Source organism: Pongo abelii, chromosome 16 (genome assembly GCF_028885655.2).
Source record: "Pongo abelii isolate AG06213 chromosome 16, NHGRI_mPonAbe1-v2.0_pri, whole genome shotgun sequence".
Taxonomy (NCBI): Eukaryota; Metazoa; Chordata; class Mammalia; order Primates; family Hominidae; genus Pongo; species Pongo abelii.
Genome location: NC_072001.2, coordinates 93065836 through 93085295, shown reverse-complemented (window position 1 = coordinate 93085295; position 19460 = coordinate 93065836). Strand labels below are relative to the sequence as shown.

The 19460-nt window shown below is 45.7% G+C and overlaps 1 protein-coding gene across 1 annotated transcript in view; it reads right to left on the bottom strand.

The window, feature by feature from the left end:
- ZNF710 (zinc finger protein 710) overlaps positions 1-1727 on the bottom strand; it is an 82195-nt gene extending 80468 nt beyond the window's left edge. Inside the window, exon 1 of the mRNA XM_024232928.3 lies at positions 27-1727. The gene's annotated coding sequence lies outside the window, so the exon portion shown is untranslated. The remainder of the gene's footprint in view (positions 1-26) is intronic.
- Positions 1728-19460: the final 17733 nt, after the last annotated feature.

Below are 19460 nucleotides of genomic sequence, written 5' to 3'. Positions count from 1 at the left end.
GGCGGGGGGCCGCGCGGGACACTCACCCTGGGTCCGGGCGCGGCTCCTGCGCTGGGGCCCTCGGCGGGCCGGGCCGGGCCGGGCCGGGGGCTCCTGGCTGCCCACCGCCCGGGCTGCTGCTGTGCGCCCGCCGCCCGCCTCCACGCGCGCCCGCCGCCTGCTCCTGCCGCCCTCCCTCCGGCTCCTCTCTTTCTCTCTCTCTCTCCCCCCTCCTCTCGCTCGCTCTCTCGCTCGCGCTCTCTCCCTCCCTGGAAGAAGGGAATGAGGCAGGGCTGACGTGAAGGGATGCAAAACAGCTCCTCCTAAGCCAGCTCGCAGAGGAAGAGAGAGACAGAAAAGCAGCCCTTTTATCTCTCTTTTGTTTTCTCACTTCCTTCCACCCCCAACACCCCCCTCTTGTCAGCCCAAGTTTTCTTTTCTCTTTCTACCGCAGAGGATTTTTCTTCCTTTCTTTCTCTTTCTTTCGGTTCAACTCTCCCACTCGAATTGAAAGCCTGAAGGGTTTTCTTTCTCCTGTTTTTTTCTTCCCTCTTTTCTTCCTTCTTCCTCCTTTCTTATTTCTCTAAAAGGGTTTTGTTTGCTGTGGGAGTTTCGTTTGAAAATCAAGTCACGCCTTTTTTCCTTCTTTTCTTTCTTTCTCTCTCTTTTTTTCTCCTCTCAGCAGAAAAGGGGAACAAAGATTAACTGAAGCGGGGGAGAGGGGAGAGGCAGACATCGCTTGGAAATGGGGGGCCCGGCCCTGTCCGGTACAAAGGGGGCCCGGGGGCCCTGCGCCCCGCCCCCCTCAAGGGAAGCCAGGGGCGTCCTCTGGAGGGGAGAGCCGGTGGGGGTGTGGGGGCACGGGTGCGGCTCCTGGGTGCCGGTTCCTTCCGAAGTGCGAGCGAGGGCCGCCGAGCCCGCCCCCTCCCCAGCCAGAGGTGGCAAGCTGGGTGTGTGTGCTTCACTTATGTATTTTTAAAGTAGGCAGATGGGCTTGGAACAAACATCCCCGCAGAGCACTGAACAGCAAAAGCCTTTAAACAGCTGTTAGCAGAGCCCTGGACGGCCTGACTCGAGGGAGCGGCGCGGGCTCCGAGCGCCAGGGCCCGAGTGGAGAAGGGGCTCAGGGCAGCTGCTGGGATCGGCGGGCTGGCGGGGTCCCCGAGCCCAGGGCCTGGTCCTTGGCCCCGGGGCGCACTGCTGGGGGGCGCCGAGGCGTGGTCGCTGGCAGCGCGGCCGTCAGGTCCCTCTCGGCTCCCTGAGGCGCCGCGGGGTTTGGCACAGCCTCGCCGCCCTCCAGCTCCAGCTCCGGCGCAGGCCGGACAGCAGGCCTCCAACCTCCAGGACACCCGCCACTCCGAGCCGTTTCTCGACTCCAACGCAGGGCGGGTCCGGAGCCCTCGGACAGAGCCGGGCAGTGCCGCCAGGAAAGGTCAATTATTCATGGGGCGCCCGGGCGTGCTCCCAAGACCTGCTCTGTCCTCGGGTTCTCCGGAGGAGTGGGGAGAAGACGGGGGAAAGTTCCCAGAGCAAAGTTGGTCACATTTCTCATTTTCCCAAGTAAGTATTGAGCACCTGCTGGATGCCGGGCCCTCGGACTGGGGCTGCAGCCAGGAGGAGAAACGTGAGGTCTCGGTGGGCCCCGAGAGCAAACGCAGGGAACAATGCAGGGGAAGCTGCGGCTCAGGACCAGGTCACCGGGAGGAAGGAAAGCCTGGATCCTCTCCCCTCCCTCTTCCCTTCCTTCCCTTCCCTTCCTTCCTCCCGGCTGCATCTCCTTGGCTCCACCCCTTCTCCTCATCAATTCCTCCCACACTTCCCTGCTCTCCCTGGCTTTTCACTGAAGGGTCCCTTCTCCCAGGGAGGAGCAGATGCTGAGCCCCATTGTCTCTCCCCCAGTGACTGCAGCCTCCCGGGGACAGGACCTGCCACTCCTCACCCCTCCCCCCAGCCCTGAGCCCTGGGCCTTTAGAAACGAGAGCCCCAAGGCCACGGCCCCTCGCCCCACCCTAAACCAGCTCCTGGTGCTCCGAGCTATGACTCCAGTCACTCAGAACACATTTGTCTCTGACTAGGAGTGAGAAAACAGTAGCCTGAGAGTTTGGTTCAACAAGAAGGACACCATGGTTTTTTAACATCAGCACCCTGAGCCCCCAATGACCCTAGAGGCTTTGCCCAGGTCCTGCGGGAAGCCACATTTCCGTCATCACTTGCACCCTCCCACTTAGTACACCCAAGCTGTATCCTCCAAAAAAGCAGAATGCAGCTCTTAGAGCCAAGCATTCATTTAACAAATGCTTACTGAGTACCTACCCTGTGCCGGCTAAGGTGCTGGCTGCTAAGGACCGAATCATCAGCAAGACGCAGTCCTTGCTTTGGCCTTTGGCTTTGCAGGCGAAGGAGCAAGAAAAGAAGACAGGCAACCTCAGTGCCATGCGATACAGGCAAGATCTTGTGAACCAAGAAAGCTCCTAAGAGGGTGCTTGGACTAAGGTGGTCAGGTATGGCTTCCTGGAGGAGGTTGTGTCTAGATTAGGCTGTGCTAGCCAAATGCATGGCAGAGAACAGTCTGTCCAAAGGCCCCAGGGCAAGACAGCACATTATTACAGGTTCTTAGAACTGTCAAGAGTTGAAGTGTTTACTGCAGCTTAGGATACAAGTGGGTGGGGGGAGAGTGAGGATAGAGCACAAGTGGGAAAAAGGGGAGGGTGTCAGGGAAATGTTCAGATTTTAGCCCCTCCCACTTGCTAACTTCATGAATGTAAATGAATAACATAACTTCAGTGAATAACTTAGACTTAATTTCGGGACATATAAAATGCAGGTAAGAAGACCTGTGGATTGCAGAGACAGTGTCTTAGTTTAAGGGCCCAGGCTTACCTGCTGCATGTTCCTGGGCAAGTCAACCTCTCTAACTTTTGTGTAAAATAGGGATAAAAATGCCTGCTTCACAGTTTGTTGTGAGGCTCAAACCCCACACCTAGCATGGTGTCCGGTACATAAGCACCAATCCCTGGTAGCTTTTATTTACTATTACTACAAATCAGGGAGTGACTGGGTAGTGCCCCAATGACCTGGAAATAAGATTACGTTCAGGGCTGAAACTAGAGTGACTCACCACACCAGAAACACGATGAGCTGGCTGAGGGGGAAGCATTCCTTCAAAGATGACCAGTGTCCCAGTGGGTGGCTGGGATTGGTGAACACCACATCCGATCAAGATGGCCAGGTGGCTTCTCAGGAACATGACCAGAGCTTGATGACTGGTTACCAAGGCCCAGCCTGATCAGCAGAGTTGTAGCCTGCTTGAGGAACAAATAGGAATCAGGAGAGGATGGGCCTCATGAAATCCAGGAAGGCCCCTGGGAGCAGGCACCTGGCTATGTTTGCTCAGGAGAGAGAAGTAATCACAGAAGTTTGCACTGGAGGAGCAGGGGAGGGATAGGGGGTGATTATTGACTTCTCCACAACGTGATTTAAAGCTCCCCAAACCTCTTAGTCCTTTGGTTGGATTATTGGTTCTCCAAGTGACCTGCACATGAACTTGGCACCAGCCAAATGCCCTCAAGGATCCAGGCAGATACCACAGCTCCAGTTCCTGCTTTGTAAACATTTTACACTTCTATTATTTCTTTTGTGAGTGGGAGTCTCGCTCTGTCACCCATGCTGGAGTGCAGTGGCACGATCTTGGCTCACTGCAACCTCCGCCTCCTGGGTTCAAGCGATTCTCTTGCCTCAGCCTCTCAAGTAGCTGGGATTACAGGCATGTGCCACCACACCCAGCTAATTTTTTTTATTTTTAGTAGAGACAGGGTTTTGCCCTGTTGACCAGGCTGGTCTCAAACTCCTGACCTCAGGGGATCTGCCTGCCTTGGCCTCCCAAAGTGCTAGGATTACAGGCATGAGCCACTGCGCCCGGCCCTCTATTATTTCTTTACAACCCAAGTTCATTGTGAAAGAATTCGAAAACGAACCCTATCTAGAGACATATTTTGGTGTATATCCTTGGACATTTTATATCCTAGTAGCTACATTTAAGTGCACACAATAATAAAACTGTACAAAGTCAATATCATTAAACAAATGGTGACTATGTATAAGCATGTTATTTTTACAAAATTAACAAAAATGGCATAACACTACACCTACTGAATTGCAACTACTTTCACCCGGTATATGTCATAAATTATCTTCTGGTCTGTAAACATCCACATTCTTCTTTGGATACAGGGTCTTGCTCTGTCACCCAGGTTGGATTACAGTGGCATGATCATAGCTCACTGCAGCCTCGAACTTCTGGGCTCAAGCCATCCTCCCACCTCAGCCTCCCAAGTAACTAGGGTTACATTTATGTGCCACCATGCTCGGCTGTATTTTTTATTTTTATTTTTTGGTACAGACTGGGTCTCGCTATGTTGCCCAGGCTGGTCTCGAACTCCTAGGTTCAAGCAATCCTCCTGCCTCAGCCTCCCAAAGTGTGGGGATTACCGGTGTAAGCCACCTCACCCAGCCCACATTCTCATTCTTAGTGAATGATATTATTCCATGGTATGTGTGTATCTTAATTTGTTTAAACAAATTGTTAGACTCATGGGATGTTTGCAGGTTTTTTGCTTTTATGAACCTGCTTTGATAAACGTACCTGTACAGCCACCTTAGTGCTAGGCTGGGCTAAGCACTTTGTTTGAGGTATGTGTCATTTTCATTTTACAGATGAAGAGGCTGAGGCACAGAAAAGCTTAAAAACTTCCTAAGGTCACTACCATGGGGCATCTGAGCCAGAATGTGTAGATAGGGTTTCCCTTTGGGAATTCTCTTTCAGCATCTGTTTTCCCCTCTTTAGAGTCTCCTCCACTTTCCCTACCAATTTCCTCTCTTACAGATTACCTCCCTGTGAGAACCTGTCTGGACAGGTGACCCACTTCCTTTTGTGACACCTTTTTAACTTAAATAATGCCCACCTTCTAGGGTTGTTGGGAGGAGTGGAAGCCGATAATATATGATGTGTAATGTATGATACTGTATTTTGTAAATTTCAAAGCCTGTGTGAATGTTAGAAGGTCCCTGTGAGGCCCTGAGCTTGCAGACATCACTATTTAGCCAAATCTCCTGACTTGCCCAAACCCAGCAAGGAATCCTCCAGATTCACACCGGAGAGAAAGAAATCAGCTTTTCTGATACAAAAGCAGTAAATGGAGGCCTCCCCTGGGCATTTCAGAAGCCCCAAAGCTGCCTCCCTAGAGCTGAAATTCAAAGGTAGGTTTATAATTATAAGGTTTATTAATCCTGATTTCCCTGATGGAGGATACATTCCTGCTGCAAACCTTTTCCAGGATGTTCTAGCCATCTCTGAAAATCCCAGGAATCTTGTAAGCTGAGAAAAGGGATGAAACACAGCTCTTCAATGTTTCAGTCGACATGTTCACTAGAGTAATTTGCTGGGAGATTAGCAGGTGATTATTAATATCTGCTTCTTTCATTGCCAGAACCAAACAAACATTTTAAAAGATATTATTGGCTTTGCAATATCTAATATTCGACTTTTAATATCAAGACTCCCAACAGGAATCCAGCCAATGAAAGGTGAGGACCCCAGGGTTCAACTAGACAGGCGCTGCAGAAAGCAGAGGTGGACCTAGGGCTCCTAAAAGGCTGGTCTTAGTGGAAATGGCATGGGGGTTGGGAACTGGTAGAGTGTCACTGAGAGCTAAGCTCTAAGTGCCCACAGAAGATGCACTGGGCAGCAATTCAAAATCCTCAGAAGGACCGGGTGCAGTGGTTCACGCTTGTAATCCCAGCACTTTGGGAGGGTGAGGTGGGCGGATCACTTCAGGTCAGGAGTTCAAGACCAGCCTGGCCAACATGGTGAAACCCTGTCTCTACTAAAGATACAAAAATTAGCTGAGTGTGGTGGCATGCGCCTATAGTCCCAGCTACTCGGGAGGCTGAGGCAGGAGAAATGCTTGAGCCTGGGAGGCAGAGGTTGAAGTGAGCCGAGATCGCGCCACTGCACTCCAGCCTGGGTGACAAAGCAAGATCGTCTTAAAAAAAAAATTAAATTAAAATTAAAATTAAAAAATAAACAATATAAAAACAAAATCCTCAGAAATATAGTAACAATTTAGGGATACTCAGGGTTTTTGGGGAAAACCCAAAGAAAGCATAAGTTTGTGTGGATAGATGGGATGAACATGTGACTTACAAATTATGAGTCCAGGAGTAATGAAAGGGTGCGTGAAATAATCCACCTCCTCTGACCTCCCCTTGTGATTGAGGGTGCACAGTTACATGGCTTTATTCCCAGCATGGCTTGAACCAATTAGTTAATTAATCCTATACACATAAATTTAAGAATAAAAATATGCCAAAAGAAACATAGGTCATTACAATTATCAGCTTCACCGAAGAGTTAAAAATAAATTAAGTTTAAAAGGCACAGTGATGATACTTATGGCTACAGGAGGGCAAATTGGTACAAAGCCTGGAAAATAATTGGATATTAAAGATCAAGAGAAGCTTAAAAATTTATACCCTTTGATTCAGTAACTTGAATTCTAGAAATCTGTTTTTGAGAGAAATAATCAGCAATGTGAACAAAGATGTGTTAAGCATGTTTATGAAAGTATTATTTATATTGGCAAAAGTTAAAAATAGGAAAAAAGAAGGAAAGAAAGAAGGAAATAATCTAAATATCCAAAAATGATGGAAATGTTTAAAGAAGTTATGGCATGCACATTTGATGTAATACTATATAAGCTATTAAAAATCATGTTTTTGAAGAATAATGACTTGGGAAGTGTTTGTAATATGCTGAGTGAAATATAAAATTGCATATGCATCAGAATTATATATATTTAAAATTTGGTATATACATGTATACTTATCCGGAAAAATACATGTAAAATGCCTGGAAGAAAATATACAAGTTAAAAAGTTATTTCTGGCTGGGCGCAGTGGCTTACACCTGTAATCCCAGCACTTTGGGATGCCAAGGTGGGCAGATCACTTGAGGTCAGGAGTTTGAAACCAGCCTGACCAACATGGTGAAACCTCATCTCTACTAAAAATACAAAAAATTAGCCAGGTGTGGTGGTGCATGCCTGTTATCCCAGCTACTCAGAAGGCTGAGGCAGGAGAATCACTTGAACCTGGGAGGCAGAGGCTGTGGTGAGTCGAGATCGCGCCATTACACTCCAGCCTGGGTGACAGAGTGAGACTCTATCTAAAAAAAAAAAAAGTTATTTCTGTTTGTTGAAATTATAGGTGATGTTAATTTTCTTCTTTATCGCTTAGTGTACTTGCCCAACTTCTTTTTTGTTTCTTTTTCTTCCTTCCTTCCTTCTTTCCTTCCTTCTTTTTCTTTCTTTTCTCTCTCCTTCCTTCCTTCCTTTTTTTCTTTCTTTAGTTTTTAGAGACAGGGTATCTCTCTGTCACCCGGCTGTAGTGCAGTGACACAATCCTGGCTCACTGCAGCCTTGAACTCCTGGGTTCCAGCAGTCCTCCTGCCTTGGCCTCCCAAAGTGCTGGGATTATAGGCATGAGCCATCACGGCTGGCCCTATTTGCCAAATTTCTATAATTATTATGTATTTTTTCTCTTTCTTGAGCAAGGTGTATTTATTTTTCTTTTTTTCCTCTCCTGGATTATTAAGGTATACTTGGCATACAAAAAATACACATAATTAATATATACAATTGGTGAGTTTGGATGTATGTATATATTCCTGTGACAATCACCACAGTCAGTATATCTATCACCTCCAAAAGTTTCCTTGAACCCCTTTGTTGTTTGTTTTGTTTGTTTGATTGTTTGTTTCTGTGGTAAGAATGATTATATTAATTTTGAACAATAAATTATATATTTAGGAAACAAAGTCTAGGCTTATGGTTCACTTCATAGTCAATGGTGAGAAGACCCAGGCCAGGCCTTCAAGGAGCTTCCAATCTTCAGGAGAAACAGCCATACAAGCAGAAGTTGATGCTTCAGAGTGCAATTATTTCTCCTCCCTTGGAAATGTTTGAAACCTAGGAGGAAAGAGGAACCAGCGTTTTGGTTGCTGATGATTTGGGCTCTGGGTTGAATAGACTATCTATTGTGAAAGTGTATTGTGCAAAAAGAGAATAGAGCTTTTTGTGAAGGGAGATAAAGAGGGTGTAGGGTGGGAATGAGGAGGATGGGGAAGGAGGGGGCAGGGCCAGGCAGATCCCTGAGAGGCCTGGAAGCACTTATCCTGTGGGTGGATTTCAGGGCTGCCCTAAAGTCCCTCCAAGTTGTCCTCCCCATGCTGCACATGGGTCTTGGTGTCCAGGGCCAGCCTGGTAGCTGGCATCACATTCATGACAGGAGTTCAATAAATGTTTATTGCTCTTAAGAATACATGAATGTGGTTCACACCTGTGATCCCAGGGCTTTGGGAGGCCGAGGCGGGTGGATCACGAGGTCCGGAGATCGAGACCATCCTGGCTGACATGGTGAAACCTCGTCTCTGCTAAAAATATAAAAAATTAGCCAGGCATAGTGGCGGGCACCTGTAGTCCCAGCTACTCGGGAGGCTGAGGCAGGAGAATGGCGTGAACCTGGGAGGCGGAGCTTGCAGTGAGCCGAGAACGCGCAACTGCACTCCAGCCTGGGCAATGTAGCGAGACTTCATCTGAAAAAAAAAAAAAAAAAAAAAAAAAAAGAACACATGATACATGAATAAAGGCTGGGCGCAGTGGCTCATGCCTGTGATCCCAGCACTTTGGGAGGCCGAGGCGGCCAACGAGGTCAGGAGTTCGAGACCAGCCTGACCAACATCGTGAAACCCCGTCTCCACTAAAAATACAAAAATTAGCCAGGCGTGGTGGCACGCGTCTGTAATCCCAGCTACTCAGGAGGCTGAGGCAGGAGAATCGCTTGAACTCAGGAAGCGGAGGTTGCAGTGAACTGAGATCGCGCCACTGCACTCCAGCCTGGAGGATAGAGCGAGACTCTGTTTAAAAAAAAAAAAAAAAGAATGCATGAATGAATGAACATGTAACATCAGGGATCACTCCCATGAATTTCTTTTAAGGCATTAATAAAACAGTCTGAAAGACTGTGAAGCTGTGATGATGGGCAAGGCAGGAGGGGAATTTAGCCTTTTTTGGGGGGACATGGTCTCGCTCTGTCTCCCAGGCTGAAGTGCAGTGGTGCAATCATGGCTCATTGCAGTCTCGACCTCCTGGGCTCAAGCCATCCTGCCATATCAGACTCCCCAGTAGTTGGGACTATAGGTGCACGCCCAGCTAATTTTTTATTTTTTGCAGAGACAGGATCTCACTATGTTGCCCAGGCTGGAGATATTTTCTTAAGTGAGAAATGGAGGTATAGAATGCCTGGCTATGCAGCAGCAGCACCATCTGGGCAGAGGGTGGAGAGGAATGCCGTAGGGTGAGGGTTTTGCTATGTTGAATCTTCAGACATGAATTCTCTTTTTGTCCCTCTCCTTTGCTTTTATTCTTCATTCAATCAACAAACATTTGTTGTGACCTGACGATGTACTGGCCACCATCAAGGGTCTCCCAGGCAACCCAGGATGACAGATGTACACTGACTTATACAATAGCAGAAGAGGTGTATCCTCTCAGCTCTTCTCTGTAGGAAGGAGGCCTTCCTGTAAGAGGTGATGTTTAGGGCGGGCACGGTGGCTCACGCCTGTAATCCCAACACTCTGGGAGGCCAAGGTGGGCGGATCACGAGATCAGGAGTTCGAGACCAGCCTCACCAACATGGTGAAACCCCGTCTCTACTAAAAATACAAAAAATTAGCCTGGTGTGGTGGCACACCTGTAATCCCAGCTACTCAGGAGGCTGAGGCAGGAGAATCGCTTGAACCTGGGAGGTGGAGGTTGCAGTGAACTGAGATCGCGCCACTGCACTCCAGCCTGTCACCGGCTGTGACAGAGTGAGACTCCATCACTCTGTCTCAAAAAATAAAAATAAAAAAAGAGGTGATGTTTAAACCGAGTCTTGAAAGAAAAGTGGGAGGCTGCTCAGCAAAGCAATAAGGACAAGATGTGGAGCAGGGGGAATGGATTTTGGAAACATGTAACCTCTCTGAGCCCCCATTTCGTGCTCTGAAGAATCCTACCTCACCACTGAATGAGATAATATATGCAAGGTACCTAGCACGGGGCCTGGCTGATAGTAGGTACTGAAGAAGTCAGTTCTTTGTCCCTTCAGTATCAAAATCAGTTCCTCTTTGAAGTTTACTTTCCATTCACATTTTGTTGTTTTCCCCAGTTCCTCTAGATATCTTGACTGTTGGCTTGGGCCCTTAAAGTTACTCAGATGATTTTCCAAGATCTGGAAAATAATTTAAAACACCTATCATATTTTCTATCACAAAGAAAATCCCAATAAATTTGAAAATACAGGTGTCATATAGATCACATTCCCTGTTCACATATGCTAAAATTAGAAATTAATGTTAGAGTCTGTGTGAAATTTGTGACTGTGAAATTTGTGGCAGTGAAAACAATTAAAAAATAAAAATAATTAACTTTAGAAATCAGCTATTAAAAATTCTCCAGACCAGGCACGGTGGCTCACACGTGTAATCCCAACATTTTGGGAGGCCGAGGCGAGTGGATCGCTTGAGTCCAGGAGTTTGAGACCAGCCTGGGCAACGTGGTGAGACCCCCCATCTCTATAAAAAACAAAAATACAAAAATTAGCTGGGTGTGGTGGTGCACACCTGTAGTCCCAGCTACTCGGGAGGCTGAGGTGGGAGCATGGCTTGAGCCTGGGAGGTTGCACAGTGAGCTGAGATCGTACCGCTGCACTTCAGCCTGGGTGATAGAGTGAGTCCCTGTCTCAAAAAAATTTAAAAAATCTCCAAAATTGCTTTTGGATAAAGTAAGAAATCAAGAATAAAGTGTTTTTTGTTTTTGTTTTTGTGTTTTTGTTTTTGTTTTGGAGACAGAGTCTCGCTCTGTTGCCCAAGCTGGAGTGCAGCGGCACAATCTGGGCTTACTGCAATCTCCACCTCCCGGGTTCACACCATTCTCCTGCCTCAGCCTCCTGAGTAGCTGGGACTACAGGCGCCCGCCACCATGCCTGGCTATTTTTTTTTTGTATTTTTAGTAGAGACAAGGTTTCACCATGCTAGCCAGGATGGTCTGGATCTCCTGACCTAGTGATCTGCCTGCCTCAGCCTCCCAAAGTGCTGGGATTACAGGCGTGAGCCACCGTGCCCGGCCAATAAAGTGTTAATTTAGAAAATAACACAGGCTGGGCACACTGGCTCATGCCTGTAATCCCAGCACTTTGAGAGGCCAAGATGGGAAGACTGTGTGAGGTCAGGAGTTCCAGACTAGCCTGGCCAACTTAGCAAGACCCCATCTCAACAACAACAAAAAAGAGAAAATAACACAAACAAGAATTGTACCTGTGAATGGAATATCGTTGACAATAAAAAGAAGGACTGGGCTGGGTGCAGTGGCTCATGCCTGTAATTCAGCAGTTTGGGAAGTCAAGGCGGGAGGATCACTTGAGCCCAGGAGTTTTAAACTAGGCTGGGCAACATGGTGAAACCCCGCCTCTACTAAAAATACAAAAATTAGCCAGGTGTGGTGGTGCACGCCTGTAATCCCAGCTACTTGGGAGGCTGAGGCACAAGAATTGCTTGAACCCAAGAAGAACAGGTTGCAATGAGCCAAGATTAAGCGACTGCCCTTCAGCCTGTGCGACAGAGTGAGACTTCATCTCAAAAAAAATAAAACAAGAAAAAGTAAAATATGGCCCTATTGAATAATTATTGGGAATGTTGCAAATTGTATAAATACAGATAAGAATGTTCAAATAAATTAAAAATAAAGAATTTTTTTAAAAAAGAATTGCACCCGGCCAGGCACAGTGGCTCACACCTGTAATCCCAGCACTTTGGGAGGCCGAGACGGGTGGAGAGGTCAGGAGATAGAGACCATCCTGGCTAACACGGTGAAACCCCGTCTCTACTAAAAATACAAAAAATTAGCCAGGCATGGTGGCAGGCACCTGTAGTCAGTCCCAGCTACTTGGGAGGCTGAGGCAGGAGAATGGCGTGAACCCGGGAGGCGGAGCTTGCAGTGAGCTGAGATCTTGCCACTGCACTCCAGCCTGGGCGACAGAGCGAGACTCCGTCTCAAAAAAAAAAAAAAAAAAGAATTTCACCCATGAAAACCAAAAGTATACATGCAAAACTTTACTCAAAAATACATTTAGCCGGGTGCAGTGGCTCACGCCTGTAATCCCAACACTTTGGGAGGAAGAGGCAGGCGGATCACTTGAGGCCAGGAGTTCAAGACCAGCCTGGCCAATATGGTGAAACCCCGTTTCTACTAAAAATACAAAAATTGGCCGGGCGAGGTGTCATGTGCCTGTAGTCCCAGCTACTCGGGAGGTTGAGACAGGAGAATCACTTGAACCCTGGAGGCAGAGATTGCAGTGAGCCGAGACGCGCCACTGCACTCCAGGCTAAGCAACAGAGTGGGACTTCACCTCAATTTAAAAAAAAGTATTTAGATTTTAAAATAATTGTATTATTAAACCCAGAAAAAGTTAAATAAACAAAATAATCATTCATGTAACAATCTAAAATATTAAATCTAAAAATATTAAAAAACAAAATCCTAAGTAAAGATGAGGAAGGAGGACATGAATAAATTAAAAAATAGAAAAACAGAATTCACACATATGTCTTTCAGCTGGTTCTTTTTTTTTTTTTTAGGAGACAGGTCTTGCTCTGTGGCTCAGGCTCTGTGGCTCAGGCGGTGATGAGATTGGAGCTCACTTGCAGCCTCAAGCTCATTACCTGCTTTACCTCACTATCCTATTAGGTAGATACTATCACTTCCAGCTTCCTGGGACCATCGACAAGTTAATTAATTAATTTATTAATTATTATTGTTTAGAGATAAGGTCTTGCTCTGTTGCCCAGATTGGTCTCAAACTCCTGAGCTCAAGTAAGCCTCTCACCTTGGCTTCTCAAAGTGCTGGGATTAAAGACGTGGCCCAGCAAGTGTTTCGTTCTGAGACAGAGTATCGCTCTGTCACCCAGGCTGGAGTGCAATGGCATGATCTCAGCTCACTGCAACCTCCACTTCCCAGGTTCAATCGATTCTTCTGCCTCAACCTCCCAAGTAGGTGGGATTATAGGCATACCCACCACACCCAGCTAATTTTTCCATTTTTAGTAGAGACGGAGTTTCGCCATGTTGGCCAGGCTGGTCTTGAACTCCTGATCTTAGGTGATCCCCGCTACTCCGCAGCCTCCCAAAGTGCTGGGATTACAGGTGTGAGCCACTGTGCCCAACCAACAAGTGGATTTTTAAAGGAAAATATGAGACAGTTCCTAAGTTGTTTACCAAGAATTTACACTAAAATAACATTAACTGTTGATTGGCTGTTCATTTTTTTTTATCACACATTCCAGCAACATAGAAATGATGGTTAAGGCAGGTATTCAGGAAACTATAGGGAAGAAAAGAAATAACAAAATGCCAGACTGCTCTAAGCTGTTTTTCTTCTCTCATTTCTCCCTTTTGGTAGATGTCTTTCTCTTCCCAAAGGCATTGAGGATCAACATTGTAGGTTTAAGTTTGTCCCACATTGTTGGGAAGGCTCATTCCTAGGTAATATTGTCCCACATAGGAGGGAAAAAGGAGAGATACTATTGTTTAAGAATTTAGTGAATTCTTGGGCCAGGCGCGGTGGCTCACGCCTGCAATCCCAACACTTTGGGAGGCCGAGGCAGGTGGATCACCTGAGATCGGGAGTTCGAGACCAGCCTGACCAACATGGAGAAACCCCGTTTCTACTAAAAATACAAACTTAGCCGGGTGTGGTGGTGCATACCTGTAATCCCAGCTACTTAGGAGGCTGAGGCAGGAGAATCGCTTGAACCTGGGAGGTGGAAGTTGCGGTGAGCCGAGATCGCACCAGCCTGGGCAACAAGAATGAAACTCCATCTCAAAAAATAAAAAGAAAAGAAAAAAAGAATTTAGTGAATTCTCAAGGCCTAATTGATTAGCAGCACAAAGGGACATAGCAATGAGCTCTCAGGCCAGTCACCCTCCACCTACAAGGGACCCAAGGCATGTTGGCTGGATCATTTCTTTTTTCTTTCTTTCTTTTTTTTTTTTCCTGAGACAGGGTCTTGCTCTGTCACCCAGGCTGGAGTGCAAAGTGCGATCATAGGTCACTGCCACCTTGACCTGGGCTCAAGTGATCCCCCTGTCTCAGCTTCCCAAGTAGCTGGCACTACAGGGTCATGCCACCATGCCTGGCTTATTTTTAAATTTTTTGTAGAGATGGGGGTCCCACTATGTTGCCCAGGCTGGTCTCAGACTCCTGGGCCCAAGCCATCTCCCACCTCAGCCTTCCAAAGTTCTGGGATTGCAGGCGTGTGCTAGTGGCACAGCTGAATCATTTCTAAGTGTCTAGCTATCATGATATCATGACTAGTTGTTTTCATTGTTGACTTTAGATATCTAGAAATACAAAGCATTGTCAATTTAAGAGTAAAAAATATGATGCAAATAAGGACAATTATTAACAAAACAATTTGAAATCCAGATTTGAGTAATGTTCCTATTCCTGAAGGTAACCAAATAAATATTTCATCTACTTCTTGTCCTGGTCTGAAGAACAAGGCATTAAAGACCTCCAGTGATGAAGATGTCTACTCAGGTTCAGCTGCCTGATACAGTGCCTTCCAGTGTGGATGGAAGTTCTTTATTTGATGTTGTTTTCTAATAAACAAAATTTCCAGGTTGGAGACCATAATGTTTGATGTCTTCATCTCCCAGGAGCTTGCTGTTACAAGAATCCTTCATTAATTTAGAATTTTTAATGAAAAGCTTATAAGGCCTTGGCAATGAAGAAAAATAATCACCTTTAAGGAAAGCTGGTTAGTAGCATGGACTTCCTGTTTTTATTTCAAAGGAAGAAAGCTGAAGTTTTCCAGAGTAGAATATAAGTTAAGCAAATGGAGGAGCCTTAGGCCAGGGAAGGTTAAAGGTTTCTGTAAACTTTGCCAATTGATTGTTGTGGGTTTTTTTGGTCTTTTTTTTTTTTTTTTTTTTTTTTTTGAGACGGTGACTTTCTCCATCACCCTGCAATCTCTGCTAACTGCTGCCTGAAACTTCCAGGCTCAAGCGATTCTCCCTCCTCAGCCTCCCAAGTAGCTGGGACTATAGGCACGCACCACCATACCCGGTTAATTTTTTTTGTTTTTTTTTTTTGGTAGAGATGCGGTCTCACCATGTTGCCCAGGCTGGTCCCAAACTCCTGAGTCAAGTGATCTCTTACCCCTCTGCCTCCCAAAGTGCTGGGATTACAGGCATGAGCCACCATGCCCAACCTGCCAATTGATTTTTTATCATGTGTGTTTCAGAAGTTTAATAGACTGAGGGTGGTATACACAATGGAAATGCTGATCAATCCAATCTCAGTCAGCTTTGTCCACACAAGATAAGAATTTCCATAAACCTTTTATAATGTCACAAGTTTCCTGCATTATCTCTTTCCCCAAGTTTCTATATCCAATCAGTTTTATATGTCGTTCTTTTTAAAAAAAATCTTCTATTTAAAACAACATTTAAAAACCTCTAGACAAGGCTGGTGTGGTGCCTCCCACTTGTAATTCCAGCATTTTGGGAGGCTGAGATGGGAGGATTGCTTGAGGCCAGGAGTTTGAGACCAGCCTAGGCAACACAGTGAGACCCTATCTCTACAAAAAAAAAAAAAAAAAAAAAAAAAATAGCTGAGTGCAGTGGCACATGCCTGTAGTCCTAGCTGCTCAGGAGGCTGAGGCAGGATGGTTATTTGAGCCCAGGAGTTTGAGGCTGCAGTGAGCTATTGATGGTGCCACTGCACTCCAGCCTGGGTGACAAAGCAAGATCCTGTCCCTGAAAAAAAAAAAGAAAAAAATTCTAGACAAAATTACTTTTCCTTGAACAAAAACCACACTGTCATGCCTTCTTTACAACCTTCTTTGCCAAAAACACATCCTATTTTTCTGATATGTTCTGTATAAATAATTGCTTTTCTTAGAACTAGTAGTTTTAATTCCACATATTAACTACAATTTTAACTCTTAGTAACCTTAGTTTCTAGTGAAAAACCTAGAAGTGATTTTGAACTATTTTATATCAGTATTTATAGATGAAAACCATTTCATAACTTTTTAGGAAGATGTTTCCTCATTTTCTTTTGTTTATTAACAGATCTAAATGTATTTTAGCTTTTCTATACCATATGAAAATGAGGTGCTGGCCAGGCATGGTGTGGCTCAGGCCTGTAATCCTAGCACTTTGGGAGGCTGAGGCAGATGGATCACTTGAACTCAGGAGTTCAAGACCAGCCTGGGCAACATAGTGAAATCTCATCTCTACAAAAAATTTAAAAAATTAGCTGGACATGGTGGTGCGAGCTTGTGGTCTCAGCTACTTGCAAGGCTGAGGTGGGAGGAGCGCTTCAGCTGGGGAAGTGGAGGTTGCAGTGAGTTGAGATTGTGCCACTGCACTCCAGCCTGGGTGACAGAGCAAGACTCTGTCTAAAAAAAAAGAGAAGAAAAGAAAGAAATAAGATGCCCAAGTACATAAGCTTATGTTTAATATTTCAGTATTTTAACTTACTTAGAAATGACTTAGACATTTTATGATTACGTATTCCTTAATTTAAGATAAGATGGGCCAGGCGCGGTGGCTCACACCTGTAATCCCAGCACCTTGGGAGGCCGAGGCGGGCGGATCACGAGGTCAGGAAATCGAGACCATCCTGGCTAACACGGTGAAACCCCGTCTCTGCTAAAAATACAAAAAATTAGCCAGGCGAGGTGGCGGGCGCCTGTAGTCCCAGCTACACGGGAGGCTGAGACAGGAGAATGGCGTGAACCCCGGGGGGCGGAGCCTGCAGTGAGCCGAGATCGCGCCACTGCACTCCAGCCTTGGTGAAAGAGCAAGACTCCGCCTCAAAAAAAAAAAAAAAAAAAAAGGATAAGATGACTTATAATATACAAGTACCCTCCCCAATGTCTTCCTCAGTCATCTTGGGTCCCAAGTACCCATGTGGCACCAAGGACGGCAATGAAGGGCAGAGCCCATCTCGATCCTGAATTTACATGCCAGGTGTAGAGTTTAGGACGGAGCTGTGAAGACAACGCCTGGAGGATCTGACCCTTTCCCACGTGCGTAGGAAACACAACTGGACCAGGGAGGACATACTGGGTTTCTCCCTGCCCTGTCACTGGTGGCTTAGGTGCTGTAGACATACATATGTCTTGAGGGCTTTCTATGGCCACCTGTGTAGAATCCAGAATCTAAAGGCGCAAAACCAAAGATGTAAGCTCACAGTAAGATGTGTGCAATGCTTCAGGGAAGCGCAGCGGCCTGAACAAATAAATCAAGAAAGTATAAAAAAATTACAGAAGCAATAGCTTTATGACCTTAAAATATCTAGCAAAGACAGTAAAACCCGTCCAACCCATAGACCCAGGCAAAAATGTCTTAATTATATTTAATATCGACAATTCTGAAAACATCCTAATTTCATATTACCAATGATTTTAAAACTAGTTTTATTTATAAAAGATGACTAAAGTCACATGAACTTAAAAAGCATTTGGTAGCCAGGCATGGTGGCATGCACCTATAGTCCTAGCTACTCAGGAGGCTGAAGCAGGAGGATCACTTGAGCCTAGATGTTCAAAGATGCAGCAAGCTATGATCACATCACTGCATACCAGCCTGCGTGACAGAGTGAGACACTGTCTCAAAAAAAGAAAGAACAAAAGAAAGAAAGAAGGAAAGAAGGAAGGAAGAAGAGCAAGAAAGAAAGAAAGAAAGAGAAAGAAAGAAAGGGAGAGAAAGAAAGGCATTTGGGTTTACTTATTTAATTTATGAACACTCATTTATTACAAGTCAACTTGGAATCATGTAGACAGTATACAAACAAAGACATGTATGCTGTATACATAAAAAATACAGACAGACCAGGTGGGTGGCTCATGCTTGTAATCGCAGCACTTTGGGAGGCTGGGGCTGGAGGATCACTTGAGCCCAAAATCTGAGGCCAGCCTGGCCAACATAAGGAGATCCCATCTCTACAAAAATAATTTTTAAAAATATTAGCTGGGTGTGGGTGGTGCTCATCTATTGTCCCAGCTACTTGGGAGGCTAGGGTGGGAGGATTGCCTGAGCCCAGAAAGTCAAGGCACTCCAGCCTGGGTGACACAGTGAGACTTTGTCTCAAAAAACCAACAAACAAAACACCCAAAACAAACAAACAAAAAAAACCTACACAGACACAAAAATAATGATGTTAATGCTTTTACTTAAAAATTTGAGCCATAAAACTGGTAAAACTCACTAGTTTAAAAGGACAGTTGGATTAAATTGTGCCTCGGTAAATGGAGTAAGTTAAAGCTTATTGAAGCCCTTATCAAGTTTTTGAGAAAACAGAGTAGCAAACTTGCATCTCAACGCACAGAGAGAATTTAAACATCTTCACGGAGTTTGGGTGTGTTAGAAGAAGATTAAAAATGGATGCCAAAGCCAGGTGTGGTGGCTCACGCCTGTAATCCCAGCACTATGGGAGGCCGAAGTGGGTAGATCACCTGGGGTCAGGAGTTCCAGACCAGCCTGGCCAACATGGTGAAACCCCATCTCTATCAAAAATACAAAAATTAGCCAGGTGTGGTGGCAGGTGCCTATAATCCCAGCTACTTGGGAGGCTGAGGTAGGAGGACACCGGAACTGGGGAGGCAGAGGTTGCAGTGAGTCGACATCACACCATCACACTCCAGCTGGGCGACAGAGCGAGACTCCGTCTCAAATAAATAAATAAACCCACAAAGACAACTTACCTTCATGCACTTTCAGTTTGGAATGGGAATTAGTCAAAAATTCAAAGACAAGTCTGAATTACAATCAATAGGAGGGCTGCAATTTTAAAAGCAATGCTACATTATTTTCTGCCAAGAGAGGTGAAACCACCAGCACCTGACAGCCGATAACTGGATCCTTTTGCCCTGAGGTAGAGTTGGAGAAGGCAGAAGTCCTCAGCAGAGCTCTTTTCCTGAATCCTCTGTGTAGAGACAGAGACCAAAGCCCTGATTCTTAAATGAAAGAGAGGGTTTGAAATTACTGGAGTCAAAGGAACACAATAGAGTGAGGCTGGCACCCAGCACTGAGTCTCAGAGGGAATACTGGGTAGTCAGTGGCGGTCACTCTGAATCCTGTGGATCTGTGCCAGATACGTTAACCTACAGAAAGAAACTGAGGCAAATTAATACAAGTAGAGAATTTATTTGGGGCTAATTTGGAAACTGCAACTTGGGAGCATAGATTCAAGTTGCCCTGAATATACACTCTGATTAATAGAAGTTACAGGTGGGATTTGTTGTTGTTATTGTGTGTTTGTTTTAGTACTCAGTGGTTATAGCAATGAGTGGGATTTTAAATGAAAAATAAAGAGGC